At 47.6% G+C, this 21703-nt stretch overlaps 1 protein-coding gene across 7 annotated transcripts in view; it reads left to right on the top strand.

Annotated features, from left to right (window-relative positions):
- Window positions 1-21703, top strand: part of ZFAT (zinc finger and AT-hook domain containing) — a 231570-nt gene that overhangs the window by 11957 nt on the left and 197910 nt on the right. For 2 of the 7 annotated variants that reach the window (XM_025394843.1, XM_025394839.1), the window contains exon 1: window positions 4013-4134. The exons of 4 other annotated variants lie outside the window; for them this stretch is intronic. The gene's annotated coding sequence lies outside the window, so the exon portion shown is untranslated. Of the gene's footprint in view, window positions 1-4006; window positions 4135-21703 lie in introns of those variants that run through there. One more of the 7 variants, XM_025394840.1, reaches the window with a different exon arrangement.

The following is a 21703-nucleotide window of genomic DNA, read 5'->3' as shown; positions in this document are numbered from 1 at the left end:
CGAGCACTGGGGTGGTGGGAGGGGAGTGTGCTCAGCTGGCCGGCTCTCCTGCTGGAGCTGCCAGCACTCTGGCTGAGCTGTCCAGTAGCCTCTGGCTTGTGAGGCCCTGCCCATGTCCTGAGTCTCTACCTCCATCATCAGGGTCAACTCCCTGTCCATCTAGCCTGCCTTTCTCTCCTCTCCTTGGCCTTTCTTCTTGCTGAGTTGGGTGTCTGTGGGGTCCCCCACCCCAGAAATATGGGCTCTGGGAAACAGCACTGGCTTTGGAGTCCCGGAGACCTAGCTTTGCATTTTAGACCCACAATGTGATCATTCTTGTGACTTCTTTGAGCCTCAGTTTCCATTTCTACAAAATTGTGGCTAAACATGTCTTCATCTGAGGATTTTATTCTCTGAAGAACCAAGTCAGGTGAGGTACACACTGAACTGGCTGCTGCTCAGGAAGTGTTTTTGAGGTGATCTTGAGAGTTCTTGCTGAGCAAGGCCATGTTGAACTCAGTGCCTAAGACTCCATCAGAGGCAGCTTGCAGCTTTTCAAAGTCTGTCGGGGAGTATCACTGCCTGATGATGCACAGGACTTGCAGCTGTCCTTGGCCCCACTGCCCGCATGCCACTTAGCTCCCCACAGGTGCGTGCCAGCCTTCCGCCTGAGCCGAGGCTCCTGCCCTGGTGCCTTGTCCATCCCGACAGCATGACTCTCCAGCGCTCACGTTCTTAACCACCAGAGAGGTTATCTGCATTCCCAGCTTCCACCATGTCCCAGTGCTGTGTGACGTGCTTTCCAACCATTGTTCTCTGCCAGCGTAACTGCAGTTCTCTGATGTTGGGATATTATCTTTGATTTACAGACAAAGAAATAGAGGGGCAGAGAGGTTTGGTCTCATGCTGGTAGGTGGTCCAGCTAGGATTTGAGCTTTGGGCTATTCCATCCCAAACCAAACTGTGCTCTTCTCAGGCTACTGAGTGGACTCCATCATATTTCTTGAGCACCTGGACTGTCAGCACTTCCCACCCTACCTCATTTAATTTAATGACCCAGGGAGGCAGATGCTGTTATTGCCATTATACAGATTAGGAAATGGGTTCAGCAGGTTGGAGTCATGGCACAGAGTCCACTCCTCACTAGGAGTGCAGCCAGACTCACCCAGGTCAGTGTGGTCCCAAAGTACAGGTCTTTACACCTGCAGGCCATGGGTTAGCTCCTTTTATTTCTTCTGTTGTCATTGCTTTCATGTCTCTGTTCCTTTCCCTCTTTGGATCTTACTGTTCCTTAGAGATTGACAGAAGCATTTCATACTTGGGGGTCATTAACCCTTTCCTGCCAGAGTTTGCTGTTTGCCCTTGTGGTGGGTTTGACCTGCTCTCAGGTGTGGACCCTGGCTCTATGCTCAGTTCCCTATGCAATGCAGGGAGCGGGTGAGGGGCATTGATTAAGATCACCGGACTTTAGGGAAATGGGGGAATATGGAGATACAGTTGCAGAAATATGAGGTGCCCTGGAACACCAGGCTTTGATTCTGCCTTTTTAATGTCGATCTCACTCTCCTCTTCTTCTCTTTCTCCTGCTGTAAATTTTTAGAAGACAAAGTAATCAAGAAAAACATTCTGTACTTTTCCTTTTTAATTTTTTTTGGTCTTTGCTCTCTAATAGGAAGACTATGTAAGAAATGCCCACAGAAGGGCTTGAATTGGGAGATGAGTTTTGGTGATGGGAACTGATGGCTAGACAGTAGGTAGACAGGAACATTGATGGGATTTGGTGAGTGTTTCTTGGTGCCCTTCCGGGGGAGGAGTCAAAGGTGAGAGGGTGGCTGGGTGGCCAGAAGGGTGCTGTGCCCTGGATCCCTGGGGGTATCCAGGAGGCTGGTTCTGTTGAGTGGGAGGAGAGTTCCTCTTTGGCACACAGTGGCTTTGACGGTTCACCTGACCTTCTGATGCTTCTACCAGAATGTCCCAGGGAAGAGGGGCTCAGGGCATGAGCGATTTGGGTGGGGCATGGTGTTTGGAATTCTTGGATGCAAGGAACATAGATTTGATCAGGGCATTCTTTATTATTGCTCTTATTATTTTAGTTCAGAATTCCTTAGCAAGTCTACTGGAGTGTCCAAATAGTTGGCTGTCCTGCACTGTCAGGTTCTCCTGCTGCCTCTCCTGGGCACGCTGTCTATCTCTTCCACCTTCCCTTGCCTCCTTCTCCTGCTATTATTTGGGTCATTCTTTTTATTTTTATTTATTTATTTTTTTTCGAGATGGAGTCTTGCTCCTTCACCCAGGCTGGAGTGAAGTGGCGTGATCTCAGCTTATTGGGCTCCACCTCCCGGGTTCAAGTGAGTCTCTTGCCTCAGCCTCTGGAGTAGCTGGGACTCCAGGCATCTGCCACCATGCCCGGCTAATTTTTTTTTTTTTCGTATGTTTAATAGAGACAGAGTTTTGCCGTGTTGGCCAGGCTGGTCTCAAACTCCTGACCTCAGGTAATCCACCCACCTCGGCCTCCCAAAGTGTTAGGATTACAGGTGTGAGCCACTGCGCCTGGCCTTGGTCGGGTCATCCTTCTGCGTGTTCCTGACCGGCCCTGGTGGCTCCCTTATCCCAGGGCTTTTGGAGTTTTCTCTGTGTGCAGTCTGAGCAGGTAGGAGGGACTAGGTGACATGGGAGTCTGTTGCTCAGCACTGGGCGTGTTAAATATTGTTGTACTGGCTGAGTGTGGTGGCTCACGCCTGTAATTCCAGCGCTTTTGGAGGCAGAGGCAGGCGGATCACTTGGGGCCAGGAATTTGAGATCAGCCTGGCCAACATGGTGAAACCCCTTCCTTTTTTTTAAAAGTTTTTAGTTTTTTGAGATGGAATCTCGCTCTGTCGCCCAGGCTGGAGTGCAGCAGCGGGATCTCGGTTCACTGCAAGCCCCGCCTCCCGGGTTTACGCCATTCTACTGCCTCAGCCTCCGGAGTAGCTGGGACTACAGGCGCCCGCCACCTCGCCCGGCTATTTTTTTGTACTTTTAGTAGAGACGAGGTTTCATCGTGTTAGCCAGGATGGTCTGGATCTCCTGGCCTCGTGATCTGCCCACCTCGGCCTCCCAAAGTGCTGAGATTACAGGCGTGAGCCACCGCGCCCGGCCGGTGAAACCCCTTCTCTACTAAAAATACAAAAAAAGGCCGGGCGCTGTGGCTCGCGCCTGTAATCTCAGCACTTTGGGCGACAGTGACGGGTGGATCACAAGGTCAGGAGTTCAGTACCAGCCTGGCCAAGATAGTGAAACTCCCGTCTCTACTAAACATACAAAAATTAGCTGGGCATGGTGGCGGGTGCCTGTAATCCCAGGTACTCTGGAGGCTGAGGCGAAGAATTGCTTGAGCCAGGGAGGCGGAGGTTGCAGTAAGCCGAGATCGTGCCGCGGCACTCCAGCCTGAGTGACGCAGCGAGACCAACGGAGCCAGATTCCGTCTCGAAACAAAACCAAACCAAAAGCAAACCAAAAAAATTAGCTAGGTGTGGCGGCGGGCACCTGTAATCCCAGCTACTCTGGAGGCTGAGGTGGGAGAACCGCTTGAACCTGGCGGGTGGAGGTTGTAGTGAGCCGAGATCGAGTCACTGCACTCCAGCCTGGGCGACAGAGCGACACTCGTCTCCAAAAAAAAAAAAAATTGTTGGATGAGTTTCCTGACAGGGCAGCTCAGAAACCTTTAATATGCCTGAGAGAGATATGTACAGTCCAAGTTTTTCTAGACGCCGGGCGCTTCTCGCCTGCAGCCTCCTGAGACTGGAGCGGGTTCCCAAGACCTAGGAGGGCCCCCTGCTGGGCAGGGACGGCTACCAGCCTCAGGCCACACCCCCTCAGGGTGCTGGTTGGTCTGTGGATGGTGTCATGTGCTCATTCTGGGCCAATCGGAGCCTTCTGTGGCGGCAGGCTGCCCTGTCCCACCTGGGCAGAGCTGTAGCCGCGTATTGGAGAGAAGCGCGGGTGGGTGGCGCCTGCCGGGGATAACTAGGGTGGTGGGTCTTCCTAGGAGAGTGCGGGAGTCTGGGAAGGAAGGGTGTAGATGGAGAGGGAGTGTCTTCACCTCTGCATGCTCCGTGGGAAGCGGCGGAGGCGCCCAGCATCCCTTCTACTCTGCCCTCGGTGGAGGTTTACTAGGTAATTCTCCCGATGCGAGTTTCCACTCTGAACTTTCCTGTTAATTCTTCGGTGGCTTGAGAGGTGTTTGGGCTGTTCTCCACTCCTGGTCGCCTGTAGCAATTCCTGGCAGGAATGCCGTGCTGCTCTGTAGGGTGGCCCAGGACTCACGGGCTGACTTGGTTGGCTAGAGATGCGGCCTGGGCCTGGGGGGCCTCCTTGGTTAGAGATGGCCCGGGCCTGGGGGTGGCACCTCCTTGGTTAGAGATGGGGCCAGGGCCTGGGGGTGCCACCTCCTTGGTTAGAGATGGCCTGGGCCTGGGGGTGGCACCTCCTTGGTTAGAGATGGGGCCAGGGCCTGGGGGTGCCACCTCCTTGGTTAGAGAGGGGGCCAGGGCCTGGGGGTGGTACCACCTTGGTTAGAGATGGGGCCAGGGTCTAAGGGTGGTGCCTCTTTGGTTAGAGATGCGGACGCAGACAGGGCCTGGGGGCAGTGCCTCCTTAGTGAGAGACGCAGGCAGAGCCTGGGGGTGGCGCCTCCTTGGTTAGAGACTTGGGCTTCTGGGGGGTGGCACCTCCTTAGAGATGGGACTTGGGCCTGCGGATGGGCTCCTCCTTGGTTAGAGATGCGGGCAGGGCCTGGGGGCAGCGCCTCCTTGATTAGAGACGCAGGCAGGGCCTGGGGGTTGATGCCGCCTTAGTTAGAGATGGCCAAGGCCTAGGGGGTGGCGCCATCTTGGTTAGAGATGCGGGCAGGGCCTGGGGGCAGCACCTCTTTGGTTAGAGATGCTGCCTGGGCCTGAGTGGGGGGCAGTGCCGCCTTTGTTAGCAATGGCCCAGACCTAGGGGAGTGGCGCCACTTTGGTTAGAGATGCGGGCAGGACCTGGGGGCAGTACCTCCCTGGTTAGAGATGCTCCTGGGCCTGGGGGGCGGTGGTGCCTTCTTGGTTAGAGAGGCAGGCAGGGCCTAGGGGAGCGGTGCTGCCTTTGTTAGAGATGGCCCAGGCTTGGGGGCTGGCGCCACCTTGGTTAAGATGACCGGGCCTGGAGGGTGGCGCCTCCTTGGTTGGAGATGGCTGGGCCTGGGGGCGGCGCATGGTTAGTTACGGACGGAGGACCTGGGCCTGGCAGCTGTGGAGTGGCTCTTGCCTTTCAGAGACAAAGATGGAGAGGGAAAGGGGTATGGGATTTGCTCAAGAGGGTGGCCAGGGGCCCTACTGGAAGCAGAGCCGAGGCTTCTCACTTCTCAGAGCGTCCGCAAGGGCCTTCTTGGCCGAAGTGCCTCCCCGGGAGGATGTGGACGCAACCCCCTTGCACTGGGCCTGGAGTGAGCTCCTCCGCTGCTGCCTGGGCCATGGTTGGTTCGTCCTCCTCTGGACACTGCCTTCTCCTAGGTTCTCCCTGCCTGGCTGCCTCCCCTGAAGCCCTGAGACCCGTCAGTTTGCAGCACGACCGTCCTGCTGTGGGCATGAGAATCCTCCCTTTCCCAGGTGACTTCATTTTCTTGTTTTTTTTTTCAGTTAGTCTTTTGAGAACTAATTTTCCAACTTTAAAAAATGAAGACCTTAGATATATAATGAGGCAAGGTTTAGGGAACTGTAGTTATAGTGATAACTACACTAATAGATTTGATTGCTTTTTCTATTTAATACTCCGAATGTCTTCTAGGGAGAAAGGCTTTGGTTACACGGACACCTTTTATTCTTTGAGCCAACTTGATTTGAGGATTCCGGTGGGGAGGGGGCACAGGAGCACACTAGAGCTGAAGTTTCTGCAAGTAAAAGCACATGGATCTGGAGTTTCTGGAGCCTTTAGAAAGGCAGGGAAGACCCAGTGATGGGAAGGAGAGGCGAATGAACCAGGAGGATGTCTAAATGGAGCCTGTTCTGTGTTGACCTCTCCTTGAGACGCTCAAATACTGAAGGCATGTTGGATGTAGGGTTTGTTCTCATTTAACCTGTTATTATGACAAAATTTATACTTACAGAAAAATGGAGAGAGTAGTACAAAAACTTTTCATATGCCCTTCACTCAGTCTCCTGAATGTTAGTATTTTACTATATTGCTTTGTCCTCTCTTTCAGCCGTTTGGGATAAAGTTGCAGAGCTGATGCCCCTTTGCCTATCCCTAAGTATCTTCGGTGTTTACTTCCTAAACACAAGGACGTCCTCCCACATAACCACGTTTCAGTTATCAAAATGAGAAACAGCATCAGTGCAGCGCTCCTCTTGAGATTCCACTGATTGTCCCAGCCACACCCTTTATGGTGGAAGGACACCCCAGCCGCGTGCCGCATTCCAGGGTCACGTCTCTTCACTCTCTGAATCTGGAGCGCTGCCTCTGGCCTTGTATTCCACGACATTGATATTTTTGTGGAGTATGGGCCAGTTATTTTGTAGACTCTACCTCCCTTTGGCTTTATGTAATGCTTCCTCGTGAGCAGATTTAAATTCTGCATTTCTGGGCAGGAATTACGCAGAAATAATGCTGCGTTCTCAGCACACCATAGCAGGAGGCATGTGATCATGATTTTTCCCATTACTGGTGATGCCACACGTTTGAGGAGGTCAGGTTGCTTCACTGTAAAGTTACTGTATTTCCCCTTTGTAATGAAATGCCTTGTGGTGAGCTCTTTGAGACCGTGTATTTATCCTGCTACTCCTCACTCCAAAGACTTTCTTCATTCAGTAGTTTCAGCACCCATTGATGATTCTTGCCAGAGTTGGTTAGCATCAGGATGGCTGCTACATGATCGGTGTCTAATTCTGTCATTTCTTCCGCACTTACTAGTTGTCTTCTCCCCACCCCCCTCCCCCCTGTTTTATTGAGGTATAATTAACAAAAATTGTATGTATGTAAGGTATACAATGTGACGCTTTGATGCAGGCATACATTGTGAAATGATTATCACAATCAGCTAATTCACATAGCCGTACCTCACATTGTTACCATTTTTTTTTTTTTTTTTTTTTTTTACGAGTTGTCTGTGTAAGCAAGAATGTTCTCTTTTCCTTGATTTATATTTGCGTAGATTCGGGAATGCTTATTTTAGTCAGTGGTCTGTAATCTTTTCTCATTGTTTAATTTGATGCTCAGATTCCCCCATATTTGGCCAGTTGTGTTAAAGTGGGCCTTTGTGTTCCTTCAGCATGCCTCCGCTTTTGTGAGGACTTCCTTGCTTTCTGGTACAAGATATTCTGGGCTCATTTTGTGCTTTCCCTGTTCCAGCTCTGGAATCAGCTGTTTCTACAAGGAGGCCTGGTTTCTTTTAGTGGAGAGTGGCATTTAGAATCGGAGGTCTGGGAACTAGGTGAGCTGGGTGTCATTGCCTCTGTGCCCTCTCAGAAACACAGCTAGGAAACAGAGGGATGTCTGTACATATATGAGACATACATATATCTAAACTCAGTACACACCTACACAATCTCTATTTCCCTCTTAAAAATCATTGAGTTCACATGGATTTTTCCAGTTGCAATTCAACAACACAGTGTATTCTGTCCTCTCCCCTTTCCATGATAACTCCCTTCTCTGACAAAGAAAAATCTGGATCTCAGTATCCATAGTATAGTTACTTATTTACTCAGTCCTGGACTATACCAAAAATAGTTTCAGAATCAGGAAACCATGTCTTTGTGAAAAAGAAGCCTGCTACCTAGAGTTCAGTATTTAATTAGAGCTCTTCTTCTCTTTAGCCTGAGGCATCTGGTGTAAACAGCAGCTTCCAAAGTTACTTGGGTTGATCGTCTCCTATTTCAGTGCAATTATGGTTATTCATTTAAAGTATGGTTTTGTTCATTTGTTTGTTTGTATTTTGTTTTAGGATTTCCTCCCATACTTGTTTATTTTACTTACTTTCATCCTCTGACTAGGTGAATTTTGGAGGCGAGCGTATTTCAGTGAAAGGACTGAGTTTCACTTCTTTTCGTTTGTGGGGCATGAACAGGGAATGGCAGAGGGCTGAGGGTGTAAATTTCCAGGAAGGAGTGGAAGTCCTGGGTGGCTGTGGCCCTGAAGGGACTTACCCCATTGAGGTAGGGATGGGGCACCACTGCTGACACCTGGATTCTGAAACCCTCCAGCGAGCGTCTTTCTTCTAGTGCTTTGTCTTGATTCTGGTTTCTCTTCCTTCAAACCACCATTCTGATTTGCATTTATTCCCATTGTATAGATGAGGAGTCAGAGGGTCAGAGAAGTTGGTTTTCTCCTCTGCTGGGGATTGGACTGGGGGCTTTCCCACCCTGAGCCTGATCTTTCTTTCTTGGCACACCATCTTTTTCTAGAAAAAAATGATTTAGTTCAGGCCGGTGTGGTGGCTCATGTCTGTAATCTCAGCACTATGGGAGACCGAGGTGGGCAGATCACCTGAGGTCGGGAGTTCGAGACCAGCCATGACCAACATGGAGAAACCCTGTCTCTACTAAAATACAAAATTAGCCAGCTGTGGTGGCAGGTGCCTGTAATCCCAGCTACTCGGGAGACTGAGGCAGGAGAATCGCTTGAACCTGGGAGGGTTCAGTTAGTTCAGTTAGTTCAGATTATTCTCAGGGATTCTTAAGTGAACACTCTGGAAATGTTCTGGTTTTCATGATAAAGGAAGTGCAGATAAGTATCTTTTATAGCTTTAACATGGATCTTTTAAAGCACTTTACTATATTTTGAAATAAATGATATTGATGATTTTGGAGCTTACAATCTATTGAGGGAGACAGGTTAAACCAGCACAGCATTAAATCCGTGATTACAAATTGTGGTCATACTGCAAGGCAAATAAGCAGGAGGGAGTATCAGAGACCTCATTAATATTGAAGGGGATTTACGAAAAGTCTCTCTGAGAAAGCTAGGACGGAGCTGAGACTTGAAGAATGAGGTTCCTGAATTAATAAAAAGTCTGAAAACCAGCGAGCAGGTGCTTGCTTACTCGTCCTCCTCACCTTGCAAAATTGCAAGCCTGCAGGCCAGAACAAGCTGCCCTGTGGCCGGAGTTCTCTTTTGTCTTTTATCGCCCCCTAGGGGACATGTGTGTGAATGGTCCTGCTACAGGTGGCTTGGGAGATACCCTGTCTGTGGAGGCGCCCGCTGCAGTGGAGACTGGTCTCCTGGCGACCACCACAGTGCAGGCCCCGCCTGAGCATGGAGCTGAAGGGCCAGGATGCCACGCCTGCAGGAGAGAAGGCCCAGGGCCACTGGATAGCTTGTTCAGATGCTTACGGCACTTGGCTATGGGAGAGACTGGCCTTGCCAGGGACACCCTGAGGCTGTACTAGCCTAGTGTGGTGAGGAGAAGGGGGGCAGCCTTTCTGAGGCTCCCAGTGGTGTAAACACAGGTGGCAGCTGCCCACAGTGATGTCCCTGCATCAAGAGGAGGGTCAGGTAAGGCTTTCTGACCTTGTTTAGACACCGGCTGGGAAGCTGGACTTGGACACTCTGTCCTTTCCAACAGCAAGAGTCTACAAAACTAGATTGTAAATAACACCACAGTCATGTAAAATTATTCTCATAAACAAAGTGGAATTGCTTATTTGTGTTCCTGAAGGGGAGGGTCTGTGTCTTCCTCATTTCTGATTGCACCTAGCATGGTGAGTGACAGATGTCAGGCATTCATTTAGTGTTGAATTATGAGGCCAATGCACATAAATGAAAAGAATTCTGCTCTTTTCTCCTAATAAAAACTGAACAGCCCAGATATTTGGATAATACATTAAATATTTATTTTATATTTTGGTTACCAGGAAAAATGGGCCAGATCATTTTGGTAGGCTGGGGATGAGTTGAGGGGATGGTTTGGAAAATTCTTCTTTTTCCAGTGGCTCTCCTTCCTCAAATTTAAAGCTCTATTCTGGAATTTGAAAAGACCTTAGACACATCTAAATACTAAGGGGAAGTTCTTTCTTCAGGATTTAATTTTGAAAATCAGAACATTTTATGTAACTGAGACTGATATAACTGAGGCCAATCTCAGACTTTTGTAAAGCGAACATTTGGAATTGAATTTGCATGTTTTCCACATCTGCCTCCAGTTCCTGCCCAGCCTGTTTTTTATCTCCTTGATAAGGACCTCAGGATCCCTGAGCACACAGTCAGCTTTTAAACCTGTGACAATAATAAATGAAAATGTTCGTCCGTCATCTGCCTCTCCTGTAACAGTGCAGACAGGGACTGTGGTCTACAGGTTCTAAATCTGCTAATTCTTAGTCTCGATTTTCCTAACTCAGTAAATCCCAAAGAGTTTGGGAGTGTTGGAAGCCTTCTACTACCCTGCTGGAGGTCAGGGAGTACAACCCGTGCACTGCATCTCTCTCGTCTGCAGGGAAAAAGTTTCCCAGTATTCTGGGAATAATGTGAATACTGGATTCGTGCCTAGTCCAAACTTTGATGTGCTGTGGGTGAAAAATAACACATTGGCTGTTGAAGACTTAGTACAAAAATTTAAAATTTCTCATTGATCTTTGAAAGTTGATTATAAGTTAAATGATTCTATTTTGGATATACTAGATTAAAGAAAACATCATTAAAATTATTTTTTTCTTGATTCTTTTTATTTTAATATGGCTACCAGAACATTTTAAATGACATCAGTGGCCATGCTGTGTATCTGTTGGACAGCACTGGCCTGGACAAAGCATCCAACCTCTTGCCCCGTGCTTTCACAGACCTGGGCTGGAGTGCGTGTCCTTGCGCAGAGTCACACATTTGTCTGTGTCCTCCACTCTAGGAAGTGTCCCTGGCAGGGAGGCCATCTCCAGGAGCAGTGCCTAGCACCTTTTAAGAACAAAGTAGCTGTTGACTGAATTCGGCCTTATATATTGTTTTCAAGCCTATTTTGCCTGGTAGATTGACTACCTTGACCGCTGGAAATTCTACTCGTTTTTCTCTTTCATGGCTGCCTCTGCTCTCTATCGTAACATGCGAATCACATCTTTGTTGAATTAAAACATCCCTGAATTAAGGGAAGGAGGCTTAGTAGAGTCAGCATTTCTAAGGACTTGGGTTTTGTCTGGCAGGAATTCTCACCCACCATGGTGTTGATGCGGGGCAGGTTCTTGGCTTCCTTCAGGAGGGAATTCAAGAGTGAGCTGCCGGTGGTAGTAGAAAACAGCTTTATTGAGGCAGTGACAGTGTTACCGCTCCCGTGGAGCAGGGCTACCCCGCAGGCAGAGCGCCAAGAGTAGCAGTGCTTTGCAGCCATATTTATACCCACTTGCGATGATGTGCTAATTAAGGGGCAGGTTATTCAGAAATAGCCAGAAAGTGGGTGGTAACTTCCGGTGTTGCCATGGCAAGGAAGGGGCAGTAACTTTTGGGTGTTGCCATTGCAATGGTAAGCTGTTATGGTGCTGGTGGGCGTGTATTATGGTGATGGGCAGTGAGAGGTGCTTTGGGCCCCTCTTCCCAGTTTTGACCAGGCTTCAGTCTGGTCCGGAGTTGAATCCTGCCTGCCTTCTATCTCAGTGTGATGTTAGTAAACTGCAGAAACAGGGAAAAGTGCAGGCAGCACCTTCATCTGCTATGTGCCAGGCACTGTGTTTGGTGCTTCACTGGAATAAACTCCCTGCATCTTGAAAACCCCAGGAAGCAGAGTGAGGAAACCATGGCTGGACACGTCTAATGAACAAACGGGTTGAATCCCACCTACTGCAGCTCTCGGTTCCCTGAGGCTGCAGCAAGCTGTTATTTGGTCTCTTCCTTCTCTTGATGGGTTGAGGATGCAATGGGATAGAAAATGCGGGTAGAATTTGAGGCCCCTGAGGGAGAGGGCAGAGGTCGAAGGTGGCATGTGGGACCCCGAACGAGTGTTGTGTTTCCAGAGCTGGAACTGGGTGGCAATTTTCTGCTCCCTCCCAGGGCTCGACAGCTCCTCCAAGTACCTGCTGTGGCTCAAACTCTGGAAACCCAAGTCCTGGCTCCTTTTCTTCCCGTTGTCTCCCCCACCTTCTTCTCCCCTTCCTCGTGGCTCGTTCTCTTCTCGGTTCTTGGGATTTGGATCCCTCATTTCTACTTGCTGTCATTATTGGTGCTGTGTTGTTTATATTGCCTCTCAAAAAGCTTCTGAATTGCCTGTGTCCTTGGTTTCCCCAAAGAAAGTGTGTGTCTGTTTGTGTGTGCATGTGTGCTTGTATGTGCATTTGTGTATGTACGCATGCGTGTTTTGTGGGTGCATGTGTGTATGTGTATGTTTACGTGTGTGTTTGTGTATTTGTATAGATGTGTGTTAGAGGATAGCAGAAGCAACTAGGGACCCAGTAGGTAGCTTTAGCTATCCAGCTGAACGTTTCTGCATTTAAAAATTTCTCTGTTCTCTTCAGCATTGACACTGTTTTTAGCAGCCTACAAGGCCTTTTCCCAGTATTCCCCTACCGAAGACCCCCACCACAAGATCCCCCCACCGCCCATCATTCTTACCCGGGCAGCTGTGGTTATCTCCATTTTTGAGCTGAGTCCATACAGATTCAGGAAGGGAAAGGTGGCTCCAGTCACATGGAAGTGGTGATGCCATGGGGTTTGCCATGGTGTTTGAACCTGGGGCTTCTGACCCGAGCTCAGTGCTGAAGCTGGCTTTCAGGCGGCCCTTTACTTCAGAAGCGAGATGAGAGGTAGACCGACCCCACAGAGGAACCGAAATACGCTAAAGCAACACAGACCAACAGCTGGCAACCCAGACGTGCGGTGGTGATGGGCATTGCTATTTCTCCCCAATACACTAGAAAATGGGAGAGGATTTTGCTCCTTTTACTTTTGATGTGGAAATGACCACAGAGACTTGGTTACTTAGAGGCATCGCATGAGAGCTGTGGGTAGGAGGCTCCTCAGGGCCACCTCGTCAGTTTGTCAGTGGGGAGCTGTGCTGTCCAGGGTCTGCAGTGGGGCAGGGGGTGTTCCTATACCCTGAGCCCTTCCCACACATCTGCTCTCAGGGTGGGGGGCTGTTCCTGGTTATGTAAAATGATTTGTGTTGCTTTCCTGAGGGCCACATTTTAAAGCTATGATTATTGTGTTAAATGTGAATATATTCCATTGCCCAGGGGCTCTCATTTTGAGAGTGCTTAAAAATAACTTAAAAGAATTTATGCCAAGCTTCAGCATGGAAGAGATGTGTATGCATAAAATTATAATGCAACTGTTGGCCCAGCCTTAATTATAGCTGATGCTGAGTATTTCTCATTTTATTTTGTTAATCCAGCTTCAGCAAAGAAACACCCACGGGATTTCTCTCTTGCGTTTAATAAACACGTTAACTGTGTGAGCTATGGGATTTGGCATGTTCATCAGCATTTTATGAGATGCATGATAATCATTTCACAAATTAGGGGTGTGCATTTATTGGAACTTCAATCCACTGAGCCTCAGAGCTGGGAGGGAGGCACCTTGGGGATGATTTATGGGCAGGGGAGCCGCAGGAGGCAGGAGGGTTGGTTCCTATTGCGTCCCTGCAGGATGAAGGGGAGGAGGGTGCTGGTGAGTCTGCCCCACACCCTTGCTTTGGTTCAAGATTCTGTCTCTGTCTCTCTGCACGTTAGCCTCTGCATAAGGCCTGAAGACTAGGCTCCACTTTCAAACACTCCAAGGCCACTTTTAATTTGGGCTACTCTTCTTTCAGAAGAGACACTGAGGGATAAAGAAATTCAGAGACGTGTGCAGAAGCCATCCACTGGAAGTATGAGAGCCACTAAGGAGCTCGGAGGCCTGGGCTCCTGACCAGGCGGGTACCCCTCATACTGCTGCGTGTACAATGGTGCCTCCGAGGGGCCAGGTACTAAGTGAGGCACGTCGTCTTCGTGATGTCCTGCGGTCCTCCCTACAGCCCTGTGCAGACGGAAGCTGAAGCTCAGAGAGGCTAAGTATGTGTGCGCAGGGTCACACAGCTACGAGGGCCAAAGTAGTGTCCTGATCTGTATTGTTTTAAATGAGAGGTTCACTTGTGAATCAGAATATTGTTTTTTTCCCTATATCTTTTCCTTTAAAATTTGCTGTTCACATTTTCTTAGGTTACTGTGTTACATGCATGTGGGGAAGTATGCATAGGATAAACAGCTTAGTGAATGTTCGCAAACTGAACTCACTGCATAACCAGTGAGTAACCAGTGTCACATCTGGAAGCAGAACTCCCCTGCACCCCAGAAGTCTGTGGTCCCAGCCCCCAACCCAGGATAACCCGGACTCAGGGCAGGGTGGTTGTGCCTGCCTTGTAGCCATGTCAGTGGATGCATGCCACCTGGACCCTGGGTTAGGTTTATTCCTCTCCATGCCATTTCTGTCACATAGAAATGTGGGCATACACGGGAAAGCCCCATAAGAGTTGAAAATAACTTATTCAGGTTGAGAATTGGCCAGTTGGCGGCCAGTCTGTGGTCAGAGTTGGTCTGAGTTACCTGCTGGGGTTGGCCAGGGCATCTGAGCTGTTAGGGCAACTGCACCCCCTCTGGGGACCAGCAGCAGCAGCGACTCCACCTAGGAAGGACAGCGGAGTCTGGTCCTGGGCCAAGGATGTGTGTTTGGGTTGCAGCCCTGCTGTGTGTCCACCTGCTGTATCACCTTGTAATCCCCTACCTGGCCCAGTTAACTCATCTTAAGATGGGAACAGCAGCCCCTCACTTACTGGGTTAATGTGAAGGTTAAGTGGGGTGGCGGGGAAGGCACCAACCAAGAGTTAGGCAATCAGTAAACGCTAGCCATGTTTTTTACAATTATGGCCATTCAGATGTAGTGCCCTGATGGGCCACCGGAGGGTGGTGTTAGCACGTGTATGTTGCCCTCCCATCGATGACGGTCTGTACTTTCTGCCTGACGGTAACTCCCAGTGTTGTTTTGCTAAAAGCCTGTCTGCCTCTTACCTGGTGGTCCACTGTTCCCTGGTTCTGGACCTGCTGCCAACCTGTGCAGTGGGCATGCTCATTAAGTATGTGGTCTGGGTGGGTTGGTATCACTTACATCTGGCATACTGTTATTTTCCCGCTGTTGCTCCCCAAAATGAATTGCTGTAGTAAATTATAACAAACACAGCAAAGTCCCCTTCTCCATGTAGCTCCTTTTCTTAATTGTAATTAATCATTTGAAATGTCCTTCTAACCATGACGCTGGCTGTGGGCTGGGGAGACCAAGACTTGCATTCCTCACAGTATTGCTCTCTGTGAGCATTACAGGAAATAACAAGTGATTTCCCGTGGCAGGGCTAGGCACCAGGGGGGTAGGCAGATGTGTTGGTCGACTTGGAGGGTCTTGGTTAAGTTCTGGCTTTTTAATTCATCTGGCTGGGGGCTCCTTTGGCAACTCACTCACCTGAGCCCCAGGTTTCTCCTCTGTAAAAAAGGGATGCTGACGGTGGTGGTGGTGATGGGGATGACACCATGTACTCGGCTGTTTCCCAGGACAGCAGGGAGGTTCCAGTGTGGTCACTAATAGGAATGTATGTGTGACCAATAGGAGGCAGCGTAAGCACCTCCCTGCAGCTGGTGGCTGGGGCAGGGGAGGGTGGGAGTGCCACATTGTGCCACGAAGTCTTGATGTCTTCCTCTCCTTCCCATGACTGACACATGGAAACTCGTAGAACACCAGCTCTGGGAGCTCCTGTGCCTTTTCCTGCCTGGCCTCCTCTAACCCCGGCAGACCATCTGCTCACCTGGGCACTCCTTACACCCAGCCCACACATTTGCAGCTCTGGAATCTGGCACTTTCAGGCTAGGCTGCCCACACCTGCCACACTCACCAAGTTTCTCGTTGCAATGAATGAAACTTTTATGCCAAGAATGCCTTTTCCCCACATAATCTAAATCTATCTTGCTGCCGGTTAAACTAGTTTCCTGTCTTCTTTTATTTTTTGGGTCATTTTATCAATGAACATATCTTTATTACATAAAGGAAGGGAGAAATGTAAGACATATCCCTACCCTGCACAGTCAAACATCTAATCAACGTCAAAGAGAAATACCAGGAACCCAACAGCTGTGCCCAGAGCTGGCATGTCCCTGTGGTATGGGCAGCCCTGGCCTTGATCTCGGTCTTGAATGAGTGTTTGGTCCTGACCAAGACAAGTTGACGTGTCTGAGGCCAAAGCGGTCTGGTGATCAGTAAGTCTTCCTCCCCTAAGAGGGAGATCTTACTATTTTGTCAGTTGCTATCCCTTTATTTCTAACACCCATATAAGTGTTTTTAAAAATTTATTTGTTTTTTTTGGATTACATGTGTAATTCCTGTTGTGGAAGATCTGAAAAACTCAGAGAAAATCTCTAAACTAGCAAAATCACACTAATTGTCTTCCATCTACCCAAGCCAGGCACTGGTATGGGGTGTTAGGGAGCTGGGTGGATGGGCAGAAGGTGCTGGGTCCTCTCCTCGATCCCTGTCAATGTCCCTCTCTTTCTCTGTCTTGTGGTCTGTGTGTCTCTGTTTTTTTTTCAGACCAGTTTTCTTGGCTTTTCCCCTGTAAGTTAACAACTTTCCCCTAGTCACCCAAGTGGAAAGCCTTTTATCAGAAATTGCAAATTGGCAACCTGCAGGCCAGACCTAACCTGCAGATTTGCTTTGTTTGGTCTGCAGAGGCTGCAGAGGTTTTTTCCTTTTCTTTTTTTTCTTTCCCAGAAAAATCTTATTTGATGGCCAGTGCTTAAAAATCAAGGGATTCCAACTACAAGTTCAATATTTGGGCCTCCAGTGGCTGGACCTGGGAGGCAGCTGCCGCATCAGACAGGGCAGGCTTTCTAAGTGCCCCCACCCGCTGTCTCCAGACCTTTGGGATGGGCCTCCTGCCTAGGGAGCAGGAGCTTCTTGCATCCATTCCTGGCCAAGTACTGGTCTGTAGGGGGCTCTTGGAGGAGCCACCGCAGCTCTCAGTGTGCCTGCCCTGCCTCTAACCTGTCCTCTCTCCACACTCAAGGCTCTTCCAGCAGGTGAGGCTCTTGGTTCTGACCCCACTGGCTGCGTGGCTTCCACTCCCTTTTCCTTTCCTTCCTCCAGCTGTCTCGCCACCTCCTGGAGCAGTTCAACTTCCCCTTTTCTGACAAACCTCTCCCAGGTGCTCCAGCCACAGAGATCTCTGCCTTCTCCGCACATGCTCCTGTGGCATGTGGTTAGTATGTTCATATGTAGATGTGCACACATACAACCTGCTTTCCTACCTAATTTTTAAGCTCCTTGTGACTCATCAAGTAGCTGTGGAACCATACAGGCCTGTATTTGATTCTTAGGCAAGTTATAGCTTTCTTATCTGTAACGTGTGATAATCATATCTTTCTGTCTGACACATTCGCAGAGCTACTGTGTACAGCTGTGCAGGTTACACACTGCACAAAGGAGCCACCTCTTTTTTTTTTTCTTGTATCCTCCATGCCCGCAAGGGAGCCACTTTTTAAGAGGGCACATTTCGCATAATGAATATGTATGTTTATTATGAGTTTTCCACAAATGACTGCAAAGTGTATTGTTCCAACAAATTCAATATGTTATGACCATTTTCTGACAGGGGGTGCTAGTGTCTTAAGGAAGGATGCGTTTGTCCAGTTCTCACCGAGGTGCCTTAACGGCTAGCAGCAACCCAGCTTGTCCGGATCAAATGTGAGAGGGAGCGCGAAAGCCTCTGGTACTCAGGAAAAGTTTATCTCCTCTCCCTTGAAAGCAGGGCTGTCGTGCTGGCATAGAGGTGAGCTCAGAAGCCGGGCTTACAGCCTGAGTGTGTACGGCATGCTGGGGAAAAGGGGCCTTACAGGGAAGGGAGCCGGGGTTGGGAACCAGGATCTCCCCAGCTCACATCCAGCCTGCCCAGTTATATGGAAATGCTACTGAACTTCATTGATTCAAACACTTTATTTTATTTTATTTTATTTTTGAGACAAAGTCTCACTCTGCACCCACAGTGGAGGGCAGTGGCACGATCTCTGCTCACTGCAACCTCCGCCTTCCAGGCTCAAGCGATCCTCCCACCTTAGCCTCCTGAGTAGCTGTGACTATGGGTAGGCGCCACCACGCCTGGCTAAGTTTTTGTATTTTTGGTAGAGACAGGGTTTCGCCATGTCCCTTAGGTGGTTTCGAACTCCTGAGCTCAAGTGATCTGCCTGTCTAAGCCTCCCAAAGTGCTGGGATTACAGGCGTGAGCCACTGTGCCCGGCCAGACTTAGATTTTAGCATCTCTAAGATCAGGAGGCAGCTTACAGTTGGTATGGTGAGAAACTTGTGTGTCTGAGTTTATTTGGCAGCGTTTTTATCTTTTTTAGTGGTATGTAAAATATCCGTGCTCCCTAAAGTAGATGTTGTCTTAGATTTGAGGAAATACAATAATAAAACCTATTTCACAGGATTGTTGTGAGAATTAAATAAGCCTCGTATGAGCCTCTGGTGGTGCCGGCTCATGGTGAGGGTTTAATTAATTTAACCTTCCTTCTCATTGGCTTCTTCCTCTTTCAATGCCATTGTTTTGGTTACAGCAAGTTTTCCCTAAGTATGATGATGGTAATGAAGTTGATAGTTTATTCACAGCTGATTAAAAGTTCTGCAAGATGAGCTAAATGGAAGGAAAATGTTTGTTCTAACCTGAGTCTCTTTTCCTGAATATATAAAAAAAGGTATTTTAAACTGTACTCATCTGCATGTATGAGACTATTCTTTACGCTGGATGTGACAGCAATCCAGCTTTATGTTGTTAAAATATTTCCATTCCGATTGGGAAGCTGCTGGCCTTTAGGAAATTAATAACTTAAGGACAAATGAAAAACAAGAAAACAAAAGTATAACTCAGAATTTGCCACCCTACTCCTCTTCTCATAAGATAGATAATTTAATAGGGTCTTAGTTTTGGCTGTTGGACTCTCTCTAAAGTTAATAAATCCAAGTAAAAGATAGTTACAAAGCAGGGAGGATGATTTATACTAATCAAGGAGAAGAAGTAAGAGATTTTTAATCTGGGGCTTTTAAACAGAGTAGTGTAATAGTCTCATAATGTAGCATTTTGTCTTCTTGAGGGCATTGATAAATGGTTAATCATTTTGTAATAATCAGATCATCTAGCACTTGTTGAGTGCCTACTGTGTCGGCAGCATCATCGCTAAGGGGAAGCTGGCATTGGGCTGGTGAGGCTGTTACTGCAGGTAATGAGTATAGATGGTATGAAAGGCAGTGGGCAAAGGTGTGGCAAAAGCCAGCCCTTCAGACCCTGCCTCTTCCCACCAACTGGTATAGAGAGTACTGGGCAGAGGTGTGGGGTACACAGCCAGCCCTTCAGACCCCAGACCTCCCCACCAGCTGGCATAGAAGGTACTGGGCAAAGGTGTGGGGTCCATAGCCAGCCCTTCAGACCCCAAACTTCCCCACCAGTGCTCAGAGATGGGCACATTCACTGCACTGCATTCTGGGTGTGCCTCCGGGAGCTGCCTCCCTCTACCTTTCTGAGCCTTACATATCTTCCAGGGTAGTTGGGATGGACTGGGATCATGGATAAGCCACCTAGCAGTGTACATGATCTTCTCAAAATTATTGTTTGTTCCAGAAGATACAGACTCTTTTTGTTTGCCACAGTTTTTTTAAATGTGTATTTTGAAATAATTACAGATTCACAGGAAGTTGTAAAGATAATACAGAAGTCTCACGTGCCTTTTACTCAGTTTACCCAAAAGTGGTTTACATTTTTAAAATAAATATAAACTATACACAACACAAAATTTACCATTTTAGTCATTTTTAGGTAGATAGTTTAGTGGCATTAGGCACATTAGTGTTGTTATGTAACCATCACCACCGTTGATCTCTAGAACTTTTTTTTTTTATTATCCCAACCTAATGATTACATCTTATGTAACTGTCATACAATATTAAACCAAGAAATTGGTGCCGGTGCAGTGTGTGTGTATAGTTTGAATCCATTTTTATTGTGTGTAGATTTGTGTCATTACTCCTGCAGTCAAGATGCAGCACTGTTTGTTGCCATTTGATCTGTGTGAGTGAAGTGTAGAAAGCTTCCCGCCATTTACATCCCTTTACCCTCCCTCATTTTTTAAAAAAGGTACTCAAATATGTTAATTTTATTGTTTCTTAATACACACATTTATTTGTACTGAAAATTGTAAAAATAGCACAAAGTTTCTTTTTATTACAATCCAAATTTTTGAAATCCAGAAAATCCAATTATTATGCTCTAGCCAAACTACCCAGTGCTTTCTTTACATTCTTTCCCCACAAGTGACTTTGCTTCAAATTCTTTTTTTTTTTTTTTTTTTTGGAGACAGAGTCTGACTCTGTTGCCCAGGCTGGAGTGCAGTGGCGTGATCATGGCTCACTGCAACCTCCACCTCCTGGTTTCAAACGCTTCTCCTGCCTCAGCCAACCAAGTAGCTGAGACTACAGGTGTACGCTACCTCCCCTGGCTAATTTTTTTTCTTTTTTTTTTTTTTTTTAATTAGACTTTAAGTTCTGGGGTACATGTACAGAATGTGCAGGTTTGTTTCATAGGTATACATGTGCCATGGTGGCTTGCTGCACCCATCAACCTGTTATCTACATTAGGTATTTCTCCTAATGCTGTCCCTCCCCCGACCCCCAACCCCTGACAGGCCCCAGTGTGTGCTGTTCCCCGCCTTGTGTCCATGTGTTCTCATTGTTCAACTCCCACTTATGGGTGGGAACATGCAGTGTTTGGTTTTCTGTTCTTGTGTTAGTTTGCTGAGGATGATGGTTTCTGGCTTCATCCATGTCCCTGCAAAGGACGTGAACTCATCCTTTTTCATGGCTGCGTAGTATTCCATGGTGTATATGTGCCACATTTTCTTTATCCAGTCTATCATTGATGGGCATTTGGGTTGGTTCCAAGTCTTTGTTACTGTGAACAGTGCTGTAATAAACATACGTGTGCATGTGTCTTTACAGTATAATGTTTTGTAATCCTTTGGGTATATACCCAGTAATGGGATTGCTGGGTCAAATGGTATTTCTAGTTCTAGATCTTTGAGGAATCTCCACACTGTCTTCCACAATGGTTGAACTAATTTACACTCCCACCAACAGCGTAAAAGCGTTCCTGTTTCTTCACATCCTTTCCATCATCTGTTGTTTTCTGACTTTTTAATGATCACCATTCTAACTGGTGTGAGATGATATCTCACTGTGGTTTTGATTTGCATTTCTCTAATGACCAGTGATGAGCATTTTTTTCACATTTGTTGGCTGCATAAATATCTTCTTTTGAGAAGTGTCTGTTCATATCCTTCACTCACTTTTTGATGGGGTTGTTTGTTTTTTTCTTGTAAATTTGTTTAAGTTCTTTGTAGATTCTGAATATTAGCCCTTTTTCAGACGGATTGCAAAATTTTTCTCCCATTCTGTAGATTGCCTGTTGACTCTGATGATAGTTTCTTTTGCTGTGCAGAAGCTCTTTAGTTTAATTAGATCCTATTTGTCAATTTTGGCTTTTGTTGCCATTGCTTTTGGTGTTTTACTCATGCAGTCTTTGCTCATGCCTATGTCCTGAATGGTATTGCCTAGATTTTCTTCTAGGATTTTTATGGTTTTAGGTCTTACATTTAAGTCTTTAATTTATCTTGAGTTAATTTTTATATAAAGTGTAAGAAAGGGATCCAGTTTCAGCTTTCCACAGATGGATAGCCGGTTTTCC

This window comes from Theropithecus gelada, chromosome 8 (genome assembly GCF_003255815.1).
Source record: "Theropithecus gelada isolate Dixy chromosome 8, Tgel_1.0, whole genome shotgun sequence".
NCBI classification, from domain to species: domain Eukaryota; kingdom Metazoa; phylum Chordata; class Mammalia; order Primates; family Cercopithecidae; genus Theropithecus; species Theropithecus gelada.
This window is presented reverse-complemented; position numbering and strand designations above follow the sequence as displayed.